The sequence below is a fragment of the Belonocnema kinseyi genome, chromosome 8 (genome assembly GCF_010883055.1).
Source record: "Belonocnema kinseyi isolate 2016_QV_RU_SX_M_011 chromosome 8, B_treatae_v1, whole genome shotgun sequence".
Lineage (NCBI taxonomy): Eukaryota > Metazoa > Arthropoda > Insecta > Hymenoptera > Cynipidae > Belonocnema > Belonocnema kinseyi.
Window position 1 is genome coordinate 76667438 of NC_046664.1, and position 22439 is coordinate 76689876.

Here is a 22439-nt window from a genome sequence, read left to right on the forward strand (position 1 = left end):
ATCTCGGGATTTCTCTCTCTTCACGAACATCACGTGCTCGATGGAGGAGTGGAGTAAAGAGAATCGTAGCGAGTGTTATCGTACGCCGTATCGGAAATGGGAAGCTGCAAACCGAAGCGATCCACCAGTCTCGAGTTGCGGTATAGCACCCGCAATTTTGCGATCCGAGGGAAACAAAATATCTGTATATTCGCTTCACATGCAACCCCTATAAGTATTCTATACTAATCTTATGGGAACGCGTGCGGTACGTTTATTATATATAAATTGCTCTCTATAAGTCTACATTCGTGATTCTAGATTCCACTTCAAAGAAATGTTTTCTTGTGTCAAAAGGATGCGTTTTGTGGCAAATAAAATTTTCTCTCTAATTTAAAATTGAGGATTTTTATTTAACTCAAGAAAAATCTTTTTGCGGCAAAAAATATTATCGGGTTTTAAACAAAAATTGAATGGATAAATTTTGAGCTTAGAAAATGAAACTTTTATTGCTGAAGTAGTTTTTTTTTTCAACTAGAATAATTCATTTTTAGATATGATGATGAATATTAAACTCGAATATTTGAATAGTTTTAAAACGATGAATTTTCAGAAAAGAAGATTAATTTTCTATAAAAAACGATGTGTCAACAAAATTGATTTTCAATGAAAAACACCATTTTATTATTTTTTAACAAAACAAAAAAAAAGACTTTAAATAAATAGCTATATTTTCAAAGAAAGTTGTAAATTTTGAACCAAGAGGATTAATTTTTCACGAAAAAATAAGGTTTTTGCACAAAATACATGAATTTTCATGTAGCTAAATTTTTAACTAAAAATATTAAGTTTGAATAAAATATTTAGATTACAAATGAGAAAGATCTGTTTTTAACAAAAAATAGAATAGTTCAGTTTTTAGCTTAAGAAATTTAATTTTCACAGTTTAAAAAAGTTAACTAAAAAAGATGAATTTTGAAACAAGTAGACTTATTTTTCACGAAAAAAACGATTTTTCAAAAAAATGCATGAATTTTTTTAAGAATAGTTGGATGTGAAACTACAAAAAAATGGTTTCGCCAAATAGTTAATTTTCAACTTAAAAAGATTTTCAACCAAATAATGGAATAGTTGAATATTGAGTTTGAAAAAAAATTAATTATTAATAGAAAAAAACTGACTTTTAAGAGAAAAAATATAATTTTAAATCAAAAAAGACTAATACCTAAAACTAAAATAATTAAATTTGCAACTAAAATATATTAATTTTGAGACGAAATATATTAATTTTGAATCAAAAATGATCAGTTTCAAACCAAAAATGGAATAGTTAAATTTTCTGTTAAAACTATTAAATTTCTATTACTAAGAAAATTTATCTTACCAAAACGATAAATTTTTAACAAAAGATTTGATCTTTTAAGCAATTTCTTATTTTCAATCAAAGTAATAAATTTTTAATTAAAATAATGCATATTTAATTGGAATACTTTAATTTTAACATAAAGGTAAATTTGGAAACAAGAAGATTAATTTTCTCTAAAAAAGACGATTAAAGAAAAATGCATTAAAAAAAAAGTAGTTGAATTTACAAATGCAAACAAATTTTTAATTAAATAGTTCAATTTCGACCAAAAAAATATTAGTTTTCAAGCCAAAAATGGTACAGTTAAATGATGAGTTGAAAAATTCATTTATTAAAAAAAAACTAATTATCAACAAAGAAAATATAATTTTTAACCAAAAAAAAAACTAATTTTTAAAAAAATAGTTACATTTTCAACCAAAATGATGAATTAAAAAAAAAAAAAAATTGAATATTTTACTGGAATACTTAAATATCAATCAAAAATATCTACTTTTGAAACAAAATACATGAATTTAAAAACAAATTAAATTGACAAATACATAAAAAAGTTTCTTAACCAAGTAGTTAAATCTTGAGTTTAAAAAAGATTGATTTTCAATAAAAAAGATCAAATTTTCAACGAAAAATGTCTAATTTAAAAAAAAAAGATATATTCTCAAGCAAACTAATGAATTTTCGAACAAAAGGGTTAATTTCTTTAAAAAAATAAGGTGTTTTCAACAAAATACATTACTTCGATAATAGTTCAATGTTCAACTAAAAATATCAATTTTTAACAAAATAAATAAATTATGAATTAGAAAATAGATTTTTTAACCGTAAATGGAATAGTTGAATTTTTAGGTTAAAAACTAAAATTTTCATTTAAAAGAAAATTGTTAACCAAAAAGAAGAATTTTTAACAAAAGATTCACTCTTTTAGCCAAGTAATTTTATTTTGGACCAAAGTGATCAATTTCCAAATAAAATTATGAATATTTAACTGAACTACTTTAAAAAAAACTTTAAATATATTTTGAAACAAAAAGATTTATTTTCTACCAAAAAATACGATGTTTCAAAAAAATACATTAACTAAAATAAAAAAATTAAATATTTGAATTTGCAATCACAAACAAAAAAATTAAGTAGTGGAATTTTGAACGTAAAAAGACACATTTTCAACAAAGAATCGAAGGTTTGAATATTGAGTTTTGATGGAATGAATGTTTAAGAAAAACAATTAATTTTTAACAAAAAAATCTAATTTTTAACAACAAAGGAACTATTTAAAGAAGTAGTTGCATTTTTTAACAAAGTGATGAGGTCTTATCCAAAAAAAATAAATTACTATTAAAATTCGATTTTTCAACGAAACTCATGAATTTTCAAACAAATAGTTCAATTTCTAATTAAAAAATATTTTTTTTTTTACCTAAAAATGGAATAGTTCAATTTGAAGCTTAGAAAATTAAATTTCCATAAATTAAAAAAAAAGTTTACCATTCAGATGAATATTTAACAAAAGATTTGATCTTTTAACTGACTATTTTTATTTTCAATAAAGGCGATTTTCAGCATAAAGAAAAAGCATTTGAAAAAAATAGTGGAATTTTAAAACAAAAGTGATGAATTTTCAATCAAAAAGATAAATATTCTTGTAACATATACGATTTTGCATCAAAATGCATGAATTCCCAAACAAATGGTTGAATTTTTAATTAAAGAAGGTGAATTTAAAAAAAAAATTATTTTAATTCAAATGATGAGTTTTCAACCAAAAATTAAACAGTTAAATTTACAGTTCAGAAAATTAAATTTTTAATAATAAAAAAAATTTTAACCATAAAGATGAATTTTTAGCAAAAGATTTGACCATTCGAACAGGTAGTTTCATTTTCAACCAAATTGCTAAATTTGCATCTAGAATGAATAATATTTAACTGAAATACTTTAATATTGAAAAATCTGAATTTTCATACGAGATAATTAATTCTCTATTAAAAAGATGATTTTTAAACATAATATATTAATTTTCAGAAAAATAGTAGAATTTTCAACTAAAAAAGATTAACTCTTAACCTAAAATGGAATAGTTAAATATTGAATTAGAGAAAATTACCAAACTGATCAATTTCCAACTAAATAAATGAATTATCAATTGAAATAGCTATATTAAAAAGAAACAAAAAAAGAATTTTCAACACAAAACATAAATTTTAAAAAAAGTAAAGAAAGTCTATGAATTTCCAACTGAAAAGGATAAAGAGTCAAGCACAAATTTAAAAGTTAAATTTTTAGTTGAAAAAATTAACTTTTAATTAAAGAGATGATTTTTCAACTGAAGTAATGGAATCACTTATTAGAATAGTTAAATTTTCAGTTAAAAAAACAAATTAAAATTTTTAACAAAACAAAAAAAAATTCTAACAAAATAAAAACCGATTTTCAAAAAAATAGTTAGTCACAATGATATAAAGCTACATTTATGCAAAAAGAATGATTATTATCTAATCTTATATTGCAATTTTAAAAAAGTAAGTACACCTTAAAAAAAATTCTCTGACTGGAAAAAAAATTCCCTGACATTTCAAGGATTTTCCAGGTATATTAAAATTATCTGAAAATTTCAGGTTTTCCAGGTTTTCCAGGTTGGCAAGACACCCTAGAGTGTCCGAGACAAAAGACTTGAATGCTCTGTAAAAATAAATTAATTTTTACCCATACAATTGTATTTTTTAACAACAAAAAATCAATTTTTCACGAAAAAGACAAATTGTCAACCAAATACATTTATCAATTAAATAATTTATTGCGTAGTTGAATTTTCAACAAAATACATACATTTTTATCCAAATAGTTGAATTTTCCACTTGAAAGACGACTTTTCAACAAAATATGTACATTTTTATCTAAACATTTTCAATAATGGATGTGATTCTGGTATAAATTTTCTTGAATTAATTTTTAATTAATATTTTTTTGTTTAGTACAAATTTTAAATACAGAATTGAATTTTCAAACTAAGAAGGTTATTTTTAAACAAAAAAAGTGTAATTAAATTTTTCTTGAGAGGAATTAATTTTCAATGAAAAAATTAATTTTCTATGGAATCGTTTAATTTTTAACCAAATAATTAAATTATTTTCCTATTTGTCGACTTTTGTAGATAAAAATGGGAAAAATAAAAAGGTTTATTTTAAATTAATCAGTTGAATTTTTAACAAAAAGTTGGATTGTCACTAAAATATATATAATTTCCAACCAAAATAAAAAAAACAATTTTTCAACTAAAATTAGAAGTGAATGAATTTTCATCAAAAATGTAATAGTTAATATTTGAACAAAAAATATTCTAATTTAAAATGCAAAAAGTTAGATTGAACTAGCTAACGTGAATTTTGAATGAAATGCTTAAATCCTCAACTTAATCGAATTCATTTTAAATAAAAAGTTATGCATTTTAAACCAAAAATTTTATTTTCTACGAAAAAAGACAAATTTTGTACAACATACCTCAATTTTCAAAATTGTCATTCTTACAAATAAAATTGTAAAATTTGCTAACAAATTGTTTAACTTTTGAGCCGAAATACGAGTTTTATACAAAATAATATACTACGATGGTGTCCTAAGATTGTATTCTGCAATAATGTCCTGCAATAGTGTACTACCAACCTCTCCTACGATAATTTCCTACGATTTCATCTTATTATAGTATCCTAGAACTGTATTTTGTGATAGTGTCCTATGATCGCACTTTACGATATTGTCCTACAACCGCACTTTACGATAGTGTCCTATGATCGAACTTTGCGATAGTGTCCTACGATTGCACTTTACAATAGTATCCTACGATCGCACATTACTATAGGGTCCTATGATTGCACTATACGATACTGTCCTATGATCCCACTTTTCCATATGGTCCTACAATTGCACTTTACGATAGTACCCTATGATCGAACTTCACAATAGAGTCTTATGATGCGTCCTACATTAGTATCCTACTATAGTGTTCTAAGGTTGTATCATAGGTGCGTATCTTGCGATATTGTCCTACGATCGCACTTTATGATAGCGTCCTACGATCGCACTTTACGATAGGGTCCTACGATTCCACTTTACGATACTATCTTATTATCGCACTTGACGATAGTGTCCTATAGTGTACGATAAGATCCTAGGATTGCACTTTACGATAGTGTCCTATGATCGCACTTCTCTATTGTATCCTAAGATATTGTCTTCCTGTCGTATTCTACGATTGTATTCTAGCATCGTTTCTTGCGATGGGGTCCTACGAACGAACTTTAGGATAGTGTCCTACGATCGCACTTTAAGATAGTGCCCTACCATCGCACTTTACCCTAGTGCCCCACAACCGCACTTTACGATAGGGTCCTACGATAGCTTCCTACATTAGTACCATACGAAAGTGTCCTAAAATTGTATCATATATCGTATCTTGCGATAGTGTCCTACGATCGCACTTTACGATAGCGTCCCACGATAGCACTTCACGAAAGGGTCCTAATATATTGTCCTGCTGTCTTATTCTATGATTGCATTCTAGGATCGTATCTTCCAATGGCGTGCTACGATTGTACTTTACGAAAGTATCCTATGATCGCACTTTACGATAAGGTCCAATATTTGCATTTTACGATATTATCCTATGATCGCACTTTATGATAGGGTCCTAAATTTGCACTTTACGATATAATCATATGATCGCACTTTATGATATGGCCCTATGATTGCACTTTACGATATGTTCTTATGATTGCACTTTTCGAAAGTATCCTAGGATCGCACTTTATGATAGAGCCCTATAATTGCACTTTACGGAAGTATCCTATGATCGCACTTTACGATAGGGTCCTACAATTTCACTTTACAATATTATCCTAGGATCGCACTTTATGATAGGGTCCTACAATTGCACTTTACGATATTATCCTATGATCGCACTTTATGATAGGGCCCTATGATTGTACTTTACGATAGTGTCCTACGATCTCACTTTACGATAGGGTCTTACGATTGCACTTTACGGAAGTATCCTATGATCGCACTTTACGATAGGGTCCTACAATTTCACTTTACAATATTATCCTAGGATCGCACTTTATGATAGGGCCCTATAATTGAACTTTACGATAGTGTCCTACGATCTCACTTTACGATAGGTTTTTACGATTGCACTTTACGAAAGTATACTATGATCGCACTTTACGGTAGGGTCCTACAATTGCACTTTACGATATTATCCTATGATCGCACTTTATGATAGGGCCCTATGATTGTACTTTACGATAGTGTCCTACGATCTCACTTTACGATAGGGTCTTACGATTGCACTTTACGGAAGTATCCTATGATCGCACTTTACGATAGGGTCCTACAATTTCACTTTACAATATTATCCTAGGATCGCACTTTATGATTGGTCCCTATAATTGCACTTTACGATAGTGTCCTACGATCTCACTTTACGATAGGTTCTTACGATTGCACTTTACGAAAGTATGCTATGATCGCACTTTACGATACGGTCCTACAATTTTACTTTACGATATTATCCTATGATCGCACTTTATGATAGGGCCCTATAATTGCACTTTACGACAGTGCCCTACGATAGTATCCTACGAAAATGGCCAATTTTTAGAATTATTTTGTCTTTTTTAAAACATGTAGTCAAAAACTCAATAACGGAATTGTTGCCTTCATAGCTAAAAAATTATTTACAACTTGACTGATTTCTCTTAGAAATCAAATTTTCAAACAAAAATTTCGGATTGAATCAGAGCTTGTATTTCTTGGGGTTAGTACAATCACGAAACGAGGTCAGAGAGGCAACTTCCACTCACGTAAATAAATATGTACTAGAAATAAACAGCGTTTACGAGCACGTGGTTGAAAAGATTGAGATTTTTATTGACTCAGGTCAGAAAACCAGAGTTGACTTTCTTTTCTGACGGTTTTTGCAATTACCTGACGAGGTCAATTTTCCTGAAGTCGATCGTATCGCGGGTCCGTAATTTTTAAATGAAATCGAAATTGAGTATCAGAGATAGGTTTCAAAGATATAAAATATAATCGGATTTTTAGAATATCATACAAAATTAAAAATTGCATTTATATTGTTGAAAGATATTTTAATTCTTTAACTTGAATTAAAACTTTCAAATTATATAATACATTTTATTACATCTACATCTGAATCTTTAAAAAAATGAATTCCAATTTCAAATCATAAAATTTAGTTTATTTTAGATGTCAATGTTGTTTTGGCCAGTGTGAATAAATATTCAAGATGTCTATTTGGTTTATATTTTTGTAATAAAAAATATTAAAAATGCTCATTGGAAAAAAAAACTCTTTGTATATTTTCGGTGGGAATCGAACCCTCTGAAACTGATTTCCATTGAAGTGATCTTACCACTAAGCTATGAAAGGATCAAGAATCTGTTTTTCTAAAGTCGTGTATGATTTATTTCGAAGTGACATTCTGAATTCTGTAGAATGTCTTCCATATATATGTAGACCTAAAGTGCACAGTCCCTAATTAAAAATCCCATTTTTCTATTTATATAAAAATTTTGACATTCTACACCTCTATGGCTTTAAAAAAAATAAAAGGTCTGATAATTTAAAAAGAACATATATTTTCTTTTTAGTCACAGACTTTTTCCTCTGCGAATATAATTTTTAAAAAAATGCCATCCCGATTTAAATTTTTTTATCTTTGTTAATTATTTTTTTATATTGCAGAAAATGCAGCCTGAAAAGCTAGCAGTGCTCACTTTAATTTTTTTTTCAATTACAGCAACGTTAAAAATAAAAACTGCTGCGCGTTTTATTCAGTTAAACAGATTTTTCACCATTTTCTTTCGGAAATGAAAATGAAAGCTTTATTTCTTGATGCAAGTGCGAGAAATAACGGTAAAAAATTGTAAAATGTATGATAAAAATTAAACAAAATGATAAAATGTACGCTGTAGGTTCTGTATAAATGAAAGTTAAAATTTTGATTCAAAATAAAAAGTTTTAGCAAAAAACTTGGTTCAAAACATTTCACATCGGATTATAAACATTTTTATATGGAGAAAATGTTCATTTAAAAAGCATACTAACGTTTTGAAAAACCTTTACCTTCTTGATCTTTCTGAAAAATTTTTTTAATTTACAATTAAGATTTAAGAAGAAATTTCCATTATAAAGCAGTATTTTTTTAACAATACGCCACAAATTATTTTGTACTTTGTTTTAACTGTTTACGATTACTTGGTTTTTTTGTCATAAAAAATATTTGGAATGCTTATTGGGAAAAAAAGATGTTCTGTTTTAGCTCCGGTATAAATCGAACCCACGTAAGCTGATATTTGGACAGGTGCTCTTACCACTAAGCTATAATTTCACACCTTTTTAGACTTTTACCCCTTTAATATCAAGTAAATTTAAAAAAAATTGAAAATAAGTTTACATGGAATGCGATTCTAATATCATCATGTACGACTCTGGACAAAAAGATTATTGATCCTCCGTAGCTTAGTGGATAGAGAACCTGTCAAGCTGATTGTTTACGTGGGTTCGATTCCTACCAAATCTAATAAGAGAGAAGATCTTTTTTTCACCAATAGGAATTTGTAATTTTTTCATGACCAAAAATATAACAACTTATAGAAATTTGTATTTAACGTCTTAAATATTATAATATTTAGTTTGAGTTATTTGACATTTATACTAACTCTAATCAGTTATTTTACTATTTTAGGATTCAATCCAGCTTTGTGATTTTATTTTGATTAAACATCTTTTTTCTGAAATTTCCAACAATTTTTTAACTTTTTACTTAAAGTGAATTATTTAATAAGTAATTAAATTTAACGTAATTAGTTGTTTATATAATTTATTATTGTTTATTTATTCTCTTAATGAATGCTAGTAAGTTGCTGTTTTTAGTGAAATTTTTAACTTTTATCAACTTTTCAGACAGGCTGAGGTAATAATTAATGCAAGTTAACAAATTATTTGCTTAAACAATTTATAACTTTATTAAACTAACTTCTCTTAAAATCGTGTTAAAAAGTTGCCGTTTTTTCTAGAATTAATAACTTTTTGTCAACCATTCAGTCAGTGAGCTAATAATTATACGAATTTAAAAATCACGATTGTTTAAGCAATATGTTATTATTCTTTGCAACAACATTTATGTAGAATAATGCTAGAAAACGAAAATTCTTTCTAAAATTTCAGAATTTTTCTCAACTTCTTAGAATAAATTAATAAAGAATGCAAGTTAGCCAAATTGTATTGTCAATTAATTAATTTATTATTGTTTAAAACTATCTTCTTTCAAGTGATGCTAGATGATAGCAGTTTTTTCTCCAATTTCCAACTATTTCGTTAGAGTAAGATGATAAATAATGAGAGTTAACAAATTTTTTGTTTTGATAATTTATTATTGTTTATAACAAGATTGACTTACAACAATGCCAGATAATTCCGTTTTTTTCTGAAATTTCGAAACTTTTTTAACTTTTTATTTAGAGTGAGATCATATTTAATAAAAGTCTATAAAATTGCTTGAACAATTTATTATCATTCCTAACAATATTCTTTTAGAATATTGAATATTAGAAAGTTGGGGTTTTTCTAAAAATTTCCAACTTTTAGTAAACTTTTCAGTTAGAATAAAACAATTATTCTTGCATGTAAAAAATTACTCCTTTAAACAATTTCTTATTGCTTATAACAATATTTATTTAGAATAGTGCTAGATAATTCAGTTATTCTCTGAAATTTCCAACCATTTTTTAACTTTTCACTTAGAGTAAAATCATATTTAATCAAATTGAATAATATTGTTTAAACAATTTATTATTATTTTCAATAATACTCTTTTAGAATATGTAACGTTAGAATGTTGTAATTTTTTTTAATTTAAAAGTAATTTTTACCTTTTCACTTAAATTGACATCATATTTAATAAAATAAAATATAATTGTTTAAAAAATTAATTATTATTCATAGCAATATTCTTTTAAAATAATTAATTCCAGAAAGATGCGCTTTTTTCTGACTTTTCTAAATATTTTTTAACCCTTTACCTGGAATGAGATCGTATTTAATTGAATTGAATAGAATTGTTTAAACAATTTATTATTATTTATAGCACTATTCTTCTTGAATATGTAATGCCAGAAAGGTGACAAGTTTTTCTTAAATTTCCAACTTTTTATCCAGTTGTCACTTAGTTAGCAACTATTTCATGTAGTCAATTAATTAATGTTATTTAATAAATCTTTTAATTTAACAATTTATCATTGTTTATAACAATATTTCCTTAAAAGAAGGTTAGATGTTTGCTTTTTCTTCTGAAATTTTCAAATATTTTTTAAGTTTTGGTTAGAGTGAGATCATATTTGATAAAATTGAATAGAACTGTTTAAACAACTTATTTTTATTTATAACAATATTCTTTAGAATACATAATGCTAGAAAATTGCGGTTTCTTTTTAAACTTCAAACCATTTTTTAATTTCTCACTTAAAGTGAGATCGTATTTAATAAAATAAAATATAATACTTTACATAATTCATTATTATTCATAACAATATTTTTTAGAATATGTAATGCTAGAAAATTTCGGGTTTTGCTGAAAGTTTAAACTATTTAACAACTTTTTACCTAGAATAAGATCATATTTAATGAAGTTGAATAAAATTATCAAAACAATTTATTTTTATTTATAACAATATTCTGTTGGAATGTATGATACTAAAAAATGTAGTTTTTTCTTAAATTTACAACTTTTTGTCCACCTGTCAGTAAAATCAAGGTAATAATTAAGGCTACTTAACAAAGTATTTTTTTAAACAATCGATAATTATTAATAACAATCTTCTCTTAAATTATTGCTTAAAATGTTAGATTTTCTGAAAATCCCAATACTTTTGTAACGTTTCACATACAATAAGGTAACGTAATCAAACTTAGAATCCGCTGAAGTATCAATTTTTCATTAAGGTACGAAATTTTCTCTCCACCTTAAGCGATAATTTCATTATCGCTAATTTCCGACCGAAACTGCAGTAATCACCAAAAATTACTCCAAGTTCCATCAATACAATCAAGGATTTCGTCTCGAGGAAAAAAGTGGAAGTGTTCGCTAATGGGCGGTAACGGAGATCCAGGAAAAGTTCGTTAAGATTCGAATATCGTTAGCGTCGAAAGGCATTTCGTGAAATTCTCGAGGTAAAACGATTATCGAGTACGAACCGAGCTCTATGGCAGAGGGGTAAAATAAAACAAATCGAAAATGGTAGCAGGGATTGGAGGGAATATCAAGAAGAGTAGTCAGGATTTAACGGAAGATATAGGGTGGGATTGAGAGGAGAAGGAAAGAAAATAGGAAAGATGACAAAAGAAAAAGAGATGGAGAAAGAAAGAGAGAGAGGGGGGAGAGATAAAGAGAGAGAGAGAGCAGCAAGGGTAGTTCTGAGATCGTAGGAATCGAGGAGACGCGAAAAAGTGCTAAACTGTCGAATCGACTTTTGGCATCGCGTTTAAATCCACTTTCCATGGAATTGTTATTGAACTCGGTGATACGGCTTTTTACTGGTAAATCGTGCATTTACAATCGATAGAAATGTAGTGGTTGGAGTAGATAGCTGGTTTATATAAAGAGTCCTACCTTATCGACGTTGAGACCGTTCGGCAGATAAAGTGGTTCGTGTCCGTGCTCAGCTTTGTTGCTCTAAGCTCCGATTGCCCGTAGGTAAGGGAAAACGTGGAAATTATGGAAAAATCGGGGAAATTTATTGGTCAGGAAGAGTCAGGAAAGAGAGAGGGATTTTAAAAAAATCTTGGAAGAAACTAAGAATTTATATAATAGTTTCTTTTAACGAATCTATTATATTAGCAGCGAATGGTACATTACCGACAGTATATAATGCTCTACAACCGTGAAGGCAGATAATCCATAATATCGATCAAGTTAAGAATTTTCAATAACAAAAAATGCTCAACGTCTTAATCAGAATAGATGGAAAACATTTTTTTTTTCAAATTTAAAATGAAATTCTTTCTGGAAAAAAAATCTTCTCCTTTCGCTCCACTGGGAGTCGAATCCCAGAACTCTAATAGTCTTTAATCTCTAACAGCTTAATGGAAAATCACCTAACCGGATATCAGAAGTTCTGTGGTTCGATTCCCAGTGCAGCGAAAGGAGATCTTTTTTCAAGAATAAATTTAATTTTAAATTTGAAAAAATGGGTTTCCATCTAGCCTGTCTGAGACGTTAAGCATTTTCTGTTACTGAAGATTCTTAACTTCATCGATATTGTGGATTAATTTTTAATTGTTTAAACAAATGGAATTTGATTACTGGTTTACATCCGGGTAGCTGAGATTACATGGCTGCTTTCGAAAAAGGTCAAAAGTTTTATTTTTTTAATTATGAAAATTTATTTAATGTTTATTTTGGGGTGGCTCAGGAACATCCTCATTTATAAAATCCTGAAAATGCTGCCAGTTTTCGCGTATCTCACAGTTTTTGAATATGCAAAGACTAGGTTGCAATAAAGTTCATGAAGGGGGACCTAAAGCTTTAATTGGGAGTTTAACCACTAAAAATACGGCAAAAGTATATAGGAAATTGTAACTTCTTCATTTCTTGTTGAAAAATAATATTTTTCAATTTAGAAAATTTTTCTTTTTAGTAGTGTCTTTGGATTTCAAATTTTAACTCCAATTTCGCCTGTTGGGTATAAAAATTCATCTTTTTAGATAGAAATTCATCAACAATCAAAACGAACTTTCAAATATATTTAACTCTTTGGTTGAAGATTATCCTTTTGATTAAGAATTCATATTCTTGTTTTTTAAATTCTACTGTTTTAAACGAGATTTGTCTTCTGACAAAGAGAAGTTCAAAAATTTTGTGAAACTTATCTTTCTGTCCCGAATAAAAATATTTATTAATTGAAAATGGCATTTTTTATCGAAAATTCATCATTTTAGTCGGAAATGCATTTTTTTTTTAATTGAACTATTTTCTTGAAAATACTGTTTTCTTTGTTAATAAATCGTATTCCTTTAGTAGGAAATAAATCTTCTTTGTTATTTTTGTTAGCCGCTTAATCTTTTTAATTAAAAATTTGGTTATTTCGTTTACGAATTTATCATTTTATGTTGAAAATTCGCCTCTTTTGATTTAATGTGCAACTACTTAATTATAAATGCAACTGTTTATTTAAATAATTATTATTCCTGTTGGAAATTTAAATATGTGATTGAAAATCCAATTTTTATTATTGAATTTTATCATTATTTTTATTTACTTGGAACTATTTGGTTTAAAGTTTCACCTTTTTTTTGTCAAAAATCCAACTATCTTGATGAAAATTCGTTTTTTAGTGGTTAAACATATATAGTTTAAAAAAAATTTATTATTTCTTGTGAATAATTTATCCTTTTTAGTTGGCAAATTCATAATTTTAATAAAAAATCCATCTCTTTGTTTGAAAATTGTATTATTAGTGGAAAGTTCGTTGTTTTTTTGTTTCAAATCAATTTTCTTTACTGAAAGTTCAACTTTTCCATTTTTGTTGTTGTTGAGAATTACTCTTTTTTAGTTTAATATTTAACTAATTTCTTGGAAACTTTCATTTTTGGAAATTAATATATTGGATTCAATATTCGTATTTTTCGTTAAAAAATGTATCTCTTTTGACAAAAACTAAATATTTGTTGTGAAAGTTTTCTCTTTTTTGGTTGGAAAATTTATAGTTTTTGTTAAAAATTGATTTCTTCCGTTGAAAATTTAACGATTTTGTTGAAAATTCGTTTTTTGTTGTTGTTAAAAATTAATTTTTTTGTACTGAATGTTGAACTTTTCCTTTTTTTGTTGAAAATTATTCTTTTATAGTTTAAAATTTTACTAATTGCATGAAAACTTTTCTTTTTTTAAATTAATACACTTGATTGAAAATTCGTGTTTTTGATTTAAAAATATCTCTGTTGGGGAAAAATTCATATTTTTTCCGAAAATGTTCTCTTTTTTGTTTGTAAAATCGATAATTTTTGTTAAAAGTGCATCCCTTTGGTTGAGAATAGAACTACTTTGTTGAAATTTATTTATTTTTGCAAATTATTTTTTTTTTACTGAAAATTTAAACTTTTAAATTTTTTGTTGAAGATTACTCTTTTGTAGTTTAAAATTTGAATAATTGCTTTGAAACTTTTCTTTTTTAAATTAATATACTTGATTGAATATTCGTCTTTTTGGTTTAAAAATGCATCTCTTTTGTAGAAAAAAATCTTAATATTTTTTCTGAAAATTTTCTCTTTTTTGTTTGAAAATGATATAGTTTCCATTAAAAATTCCTCTCCTTGGTTGAAAATTGAACCTGTTGGTTGAAAATTCATTCTTTTTTCTTTTTTTAATTAATTTTTTTACTGAATGTTGAACTTTTCAATTTTTTATTGAAAATTCCTCTCTTGCAGTTCAAAATTTAACTAATTGCTTGAAAACTTTTCTTTTTGGAAATTAATTAACTTGATTGAATATTCATCCTTTTTGTTTTAAAATACTTCGTTTTTGGTAAAAATTTCACATTTTTTGATTAAAATGTCAGTATTAAATTTATTGTTGAGACATCATATTTTTATGTTGAAAATTCGTATTTTTTTAGGTGGAAATATCAATTATTATATTGTTTGTTGAGAATTTATCTTTTTGTAGAAAATTGAACTTTTCGTGTTGAAAATTCAACTGTCTCATAGAAAAATGTGTTTTTTTGTTTAAAAAATGTAACTATTTTGTAGAAAATTCTTTTCTCTCACTTTCAAAATTAACTATTTGACTGTAGACGCAACTGCTTAATCATAAATTAATTTTTTAAATTAAATATTTAACTATTTAATTGAGAATTCATCTTTGCAGTTACAAAGTTGAGTGTTTTCCTGAAATTAAAAAAAATTTAATTATATGTTTAGTTAAAAATTCCACTATTTTGTTGAAAATTGAAGTATTTCTTAAAAAAGTCATTTTTATTTGTTAGAAATTTAACTTATTTGTTGAAAAATCGTTCTTGTATATTGAAAATTTATCTTCCATTTTAGAAAAGAATTTTTTTATTAAAATAAATAAAAACTGAACAAGTACGATACAAAATTGTTCAGAGAAAAATCAATGCAAATTCCGGACATTTTGAAAGTAAAATTGTCGGCCAATCTGTAAGCCAAGTGGTGCATAAATCTGGCTTAGAACTCCTCAAATTATCACGGACAAGAACCACTTGCGTTGTCGAACATCCTCGATGTCGGTAAGATAGGAATCTTTATACATAACCAGTCCTGCCTATCTACTGGAAAGCTTTCCGAAATTTTTTGATGCAATAAATTATAAAAAAAGGTGTTTGAAGTTCAAAAGCATAATTCTTTAAAGACCAACAATGAATTTAAACGTTTTTGCAATATTCGAAGTTGATATTCCTTTTATGATGATCTCTAAGTGGTTGCATTATATTCCTGGAAGCCTTTTTCCTTTTTCAACTCTAGTAAACATCTAAGAAAGATTCTGGAAGTGCATGAGAATATAATTCTGAATTCTATCTCAGGTAGCACTCGAACATTTCTGCAAGCATTTCGAGATTGTGCTACTACCTCTGTTTCTGTTCTTCTAGTTCCTAGAGTGAATTCTCTTTATTTAGAATCTGAACAACTTAAGCTGAACAAGAAACTCTCTCTTTGTAACTTCTCAATTTCGCCTATTGTTTATTATCACTGGTTATATATGGCAAAATGTGATGCATATCATTTTAATCTTCACTATTCATAAAATAAAAAAGAAAATGTTTGAAGAATTGTTTATGTACCATTTTTTAACTAAACAAGTTTAAGATACTTAAATAGCGGAGGAAAAATAATATAGTTACAATTTTCAATTGCAAATAATACGATTAAAAAATAGCATTAGCGCATATTCGAGTGAAGATTATTTTTCCTCTCGATGCGCTCTATTAAATTAAAAAAAGAATCATCAATTTTCATCGAGTAGTTTCGTAGATCTGACTAATCGAGCGAGTTTTAAGTCATTAGAGCGTTTCCGTGCAAGCGACGAAAAGCGAGAAATCGCTATCCCCTCCCCAGCGCTCTCGCAGGCAGCCTGGTGAACAATCGTCGCAGGCAGCCCGTTGCGGCACCACGCTCCGCAAGTTACCGAGAGCCAAAAGTTGGTTCAACTAAACTTTTCGCGCCGCATCCGTCTCGCGTGATCTCGCGTCGAATGTCAGAGGACCAATCAGAGCGTTTCATCACATAACCTTATACAACCACACGTTTGTGGCATCATCGACACTGAGTTCGAGTGATTTTGTATTGCATGTGTCTAGATTTTTTTGGTTGGTTTGGTGTATTATGTGAGAAACATTTAAAATCATTTAAAATTAAAGAAAAAAACTGTAAAAGAGCAAAATGCGGGTCACAGGGATCCATTGTAGAGGCGAAAAATATTTGACTGTCAAAGCACGATGAGAAAACCGTTCATTTGATAGTATGCTCTGATTGGCTGCCGCAACAGCGCCGCTCGCGACCACTGTAGATAGCTATTCTTTGCGTTGCAATTCCGCGTCGCATCGCCGAGTTTGCGGCGCCGGAACGAGCTATTTGAGGCGATTGTAGACCAGGCTTTAAAGCTTCGCGAAAAGGTCACTTTCACTTGCCTTCTCCCCCGTCATAAGGGTTCAAATCGAATGTCTCGGAGATACGTGGAAAGGTTGAAGGCAGTTTCATCACCTCCTAAAATTTGAACTCCTAATGTTAATTAAAAACGGAGATATAAATTGTTTGACAACAAATAAATTATGCGCTTCTAATTTTTATAAACAATTAAGCTCGGCGTGAAAATTTCTTAAAAAATACATGCACTCGATATACAAAATTAGAATGAGCTGCGTACTTTTTTCACGGAAATACGGTCATTTGAAAAGTTGCCCTTAGTTGCAAGATGAAAAATATTTGCAACTTAATGAAAATTTTTGTTTTGTTTTATCAAATATAAACGCTTGAGTATCGACTCCAGTGGCGAAACTCGATGTGCGATTGCTGGATTGACGCTCGCAGCAATACAAAAAAGGAACTTTTCTTAATTAACAATGTAATATTTAAGAAACAACTATATCGGTGTAATTAAGAAAATTTGTGCAAATTGTTCAATAATGAAAGTATTATTATCGGGTATTTACATCTCAAAAAATTTATTTCTTGCATCTGAATTAATTATTGAATTTTTAAGGAGAATCTTACTTAACAATCAATGTCAAATTTTTAAGGTTCTAGTATTTTATGCAGGAAAAACATTTAGATTACCTGGTCTAATATGGAAATGCTGAATTTTAAGTTGAAAAAATTAATTTTTTACGTTAAAAAAATTTGCAACAAAAGAGTGAAATTTTCATCCAACGAGACGGATTTTTAATAAATATTGTGAATCTTGAAACAAAAACATGTTTTTTTAATCAAATAGTTCAACTTTAATCCAGAAACTCTATTACCGAAAGCGAAAATGTTTAATTTTCTGTTAAAAAAAAAAACTAGTTTTCAACTAGTTTTTCACCGAAAATGTAAATGTGTACTTTTTAGTTAAAAAAGTATTTTTAACCAACAGAAACAAAACCATTTTTGACAAAATATTGAAATTTTCTACAATATATATGGATTTATAACCAAAAGTGGTAAAATTTAATTTTCAATCACAAAAATAACTTAAAGCAAAACAAAACAGTTATTAAAAAAGTATATGCATTTTTACCAAATGTTTGTATTTTCAACTGGGAAAGATACATTGCCCCACCAAAAATAAAAATGTTAAATTTAATTTGAACCTATTCATTTTCTACAAAAAAAAAAAATAAAACAAAATAATGAAATTTTTAACCGGAAGATGGATTTTTAATTAAAATTATAAATCTTCAAATAAAAAAATAATTTACAAAATTAAACTTTCAACCAAGTTACATCAATTTTGAACTATGAAAATTAATTTTTTCATAAAAAAAAAGGATATTCAACGAAATACTTGAATTTTCATCTGAAAAAGACAAATTCTTCACCAAAAGTGAAAATGTTGAATTTTCAGTAGAAAAACAATTTTTTAACCAAAAGGACAGATTTTCAATGAAAAAAAATCATTTTCAACAACAACAAAAATTTTTTCAACAAAATAGCTAAATTTGCAAACAAAAAGATGATTCAAAAAATTAAATGTTAAATTCTCAACGAAAAAATGAATTTTCGAGAAAATTGTTCAACTTTTAATTTTTGGTAGAATTAAATGTTTAGTTCCAAAAATAATTTAAAATAAAACAGGAAAAAATTAATTCCCCACCAAAAATAAAAATGTAAAATTTTTAGTTAAATAAAATTATTTTCAACCAAACAGATGTATTTTCAACGAAAAAAAAATCAACAATGAAAAACACTTTCCAAGTAAATACCTACATTATTAAGCAAAGAGATGAACTTTGTAATTAAAGTGATAAATTTCCAGAAAAAAAATCAGAAAATACTTTAACTTTTATCCAAGTAGTTGAAAAAAACTATTGTGTAACGCAATAGCAAAATTTTCAACCAAAGAGGTGCATTTTCAAATAATCATTATGAATTTTTTTTTTTAAATGGTTCAAGTTTCAAAAAGAGATGAACTTTGAACTGAAATCATGAATTTTTTACCAAAAATAAAGAAGTTAGATTTTCAATTACAAAAATTATTTTTAAAAAACATTGTTCAACAAAATAGCTAAATCTTCAAAGAGATGAATGTTTTAACTAAAATCATTAATCGCCAAAACAAAACAAAAATTTATTTTTCATAAAATATTTCAACGTTTAAATCAGTAGTTGAATTTTCAACAAAAAAATATTAATTTTCAACCAATAAATTAAGTTTCTAGCAAAAACACGACTTTTCATTCAAATAAATGAATTTTCCGTTTAAAAAAAGATACATTTTTCATTAAAAGTGAAAATTTTCAATTTTAAGTAAAAAATTCATTTTCAACTAGAAAAAAAACAAAACTGTTTTTAACAAAATTTAAAAAATTTCAATTTAAACCATGGAATTTTTAACCAAAAACAATAAACTTAAATTTTCGATTGCAAAAATTACAAAAATATAATAATACAAATTTTTTGTTTGGAATGAAAGTTAGAAATCTGAAAGAAATGAGAACAATCATTTCCTGGATTTCTTTCTTAATTGTTACAAGTGCTGTAAAGTACGCAGTAGCAGTGGAATTGAAGCTAATAAAGAAAGTTAAATTGAAAAAGAAGCGGATAACAAGACGATTTGGTAGCACGTTTGGTGGACTTTCGTGGATTCAAAGTTGAACAAAACAAATCAACCAAGAGAGAAATGTCTCGATACAGGTCTCCGTTCTCCCTCTCAAGAGGAGAAGAAGCCTTAAGCCAGAGGGCGAAGTACTTCTTAACGTTGCTTCCGCCCACCTCCGCGCCCTAGTTACGGTCTCTGCAGTTGAAACGCGAATTGCTTCCCTTTACCTTCCACAACCCTCTTACCCCTTTCTCTCTTACCCAAGAATCCATCTTAACACACTGCGTCACGTACATCTTCGTATTTACTTTAAACAATTTCCACCCGTTAATTCACGTGCCTGGCAAGCGACAAGAGTGTTCAAGAGAACGCGACAGAAATAGGAATTTAAACACAAATAAAGTTCATGTAGTGAATTAAGGCAATCAAACAGACAAATTTAACGCAGGGCCTGAGATGTTTTGCTTACGTCCGCTGAGTTAATTTTTAATAATCAATTTTATTTTTAATTATAAATTATATTAAGCCAGTGTTGATATCAGCACACTGGGAAAGTTCGGCTTCGATTTCCGTTCCAAGATTGTAAAGTTTTACGTGTCAATCGCGAGCCAATCGCGTGATGCCTTCTCCCAGCGAGGTCTGCAGAACGATGCTCGCCAATAACATTGAGCGTGGAAGCGCGAGCGAGCCAATCGCGCGAGGCCTTCTCCCAGCGAGATCTACAGAACGATGCTCGCAAGTAACCTTGAGCATGGCGAACGCGAGCCTTATCCCAGCAATATCGACAAAACGATAATCGACAGTAAATTTGACCGTGGAGAACGCGAGCCGATCAAGTTCCAGGAACAAGATGGGGATTGTTTTAATAACCATCAATTTTTCACATTTCTCAGTTTTTCAAATACTCTAGTTTCTTTAATATTTGTAGAGCGAAAATTCACAATTGAGGGATACTCTAAATATTTCGATTATAAATTCAAAAAATGCTTATTGAAAAAAACTCTTCTTGCTGGTACTTAAGCAGAATTTTGAATGCGGTTTATTGAATCACAGACTTCACACTGTTTCTCTTATACTCTTCTTTCCCCCTTTTTTAATAAGTTTCTTTTTTTTACCCGTTATCAATAAAATTTCCCTTTTTATAGTTTTTTCGTTGAAATGAGAACTGAGTCATAGGAGTCGATAAGATAATCCCACTATGCATGGTTAAAGATGTTTCTTGTTGTTTTTTTTTCTATTTTGATTGTTTTTGCTTGAAAGTTTACTATGTTATTTTTTGTTCCATTATTCATATTTTTTATTAAAAATTCAAACTTTTGATTGAGTATTCGTCTTTTTAGATAGAAACTTTTTTTTGTAGACCAAAATATCATACCTTCGTAAACAAATACGTTTTCTAAAATTTAATAAATCTATTGAAAATACAACTACTTTTTTAAAAGTCATATTTTTTGGTTGAAAGCTAATTCTTTTAATTTGAAGAGTCCAAATATAATATTTTTGGTTTAGAATTGATCTCTTTCGGTTCAAAATTCTACTATTTGGATGAAAATGAACTTTTTTTGGAGAAAATTCGAATATATTGTTAAAAGATCTTTTTTCTAGTTCAAAGTTCATCTCTTTTTATTGAAAGTTAATTCCATTTATTTGAAAAGTATACTGCTATATGTTTGTTTTGAATCCAACTTTTTCAAATAAAAGTTCTGTGTCATTAAAAATTGAAATTATTTTGTCACAAATTTAAGTATTTTGGGAAAAATTCACTTTTTTGTTTGAAAATTCAACAATTTGGTTACTTTTTTTCTGAAAAATCATTCTTGGATGAAAATTCGACACTTTAAAAAAAATCTTTTTTGGTAAAATTTAAGTATTTTCTCAGAAAATTTAAATCTTTTTCAGTTGATATTTGCTATTTGTTTGCTGAAAATTCATTTTTTTAACCACAAGTTTAACTTGCCCGTTTCTGATTAAAAATTCACATTCTGATTTGAAAATTAAATGATTTGGTTAAAAATTAATTATATTAATCAAAGATTTAACTCTTTCATTCTTGGTTGAACATTCGTCTTTTTGGTTGGAACTAAACAAATAGTTCCTTTTGTAATTTAACTGATTTCTACATTAATTCCTTGAATAGATGTCAATTTATTATTTATTTAATTTTATTCAACATTTGAGAATCGAACAATTTGCTTAAATTTTCTTTTCTTGATTGACTAAAAAGTATACTTTGGTGGAAATTTCGTTGTTTTTTTTTTCATTCATAAATAAATCTATTACGTCGAAAATTCGTCTTTTATTTAATTTTAATTGGTTTTGACTGAAAATTAATTAATATTTAATAATAATATTTTTGTTTGAACATGTAACTATTTACTACAATGTTTTTTTTTATTATTAATTTTTTAAATAGAATATTCAACTTTTTTATTTTTGGCTAAGCAATTGTATTTTGTTCTGCAGATTCATTAATTTAGTTGAAAATCCATCTATTTGATTGAAACTAAATAAATCGTTCTTTTGTATTTTCCCTCTCTTCAACAATAATTTCTTCAATATCTTTATGTCTATTATTTATTCCTATTTATTCAATTGTTGAAAATTTAAGAAAGAAAAACTATTTTTGATTAAAATATTTAAAAAATGTTAATAATTGTATGCCTGCATAATTGTGGGTCCGGATGCAATAAGGGCACATAAAATTTTTTCGTACGAAAACGAAGTCCCCTGGAGGCTTTAGAAAAAATTTTCGAATTTTAATTTTCA

General features: G+C 27.4%; 1 protein-coding gene across 1 annotated transcript in view; it reads right to left on the reverse strand.

Moving 5' to 3' along the window:
- The window catches only part of LOC117177801 (acyl-CoA Delta(11) desaturase-like), a 144855-nt gene that overhangs the window by 23124 nt on the left and 99292 nt on the right, over positions 1 to 22439 (reverse strand). The window lies entirely within an intron of this gene.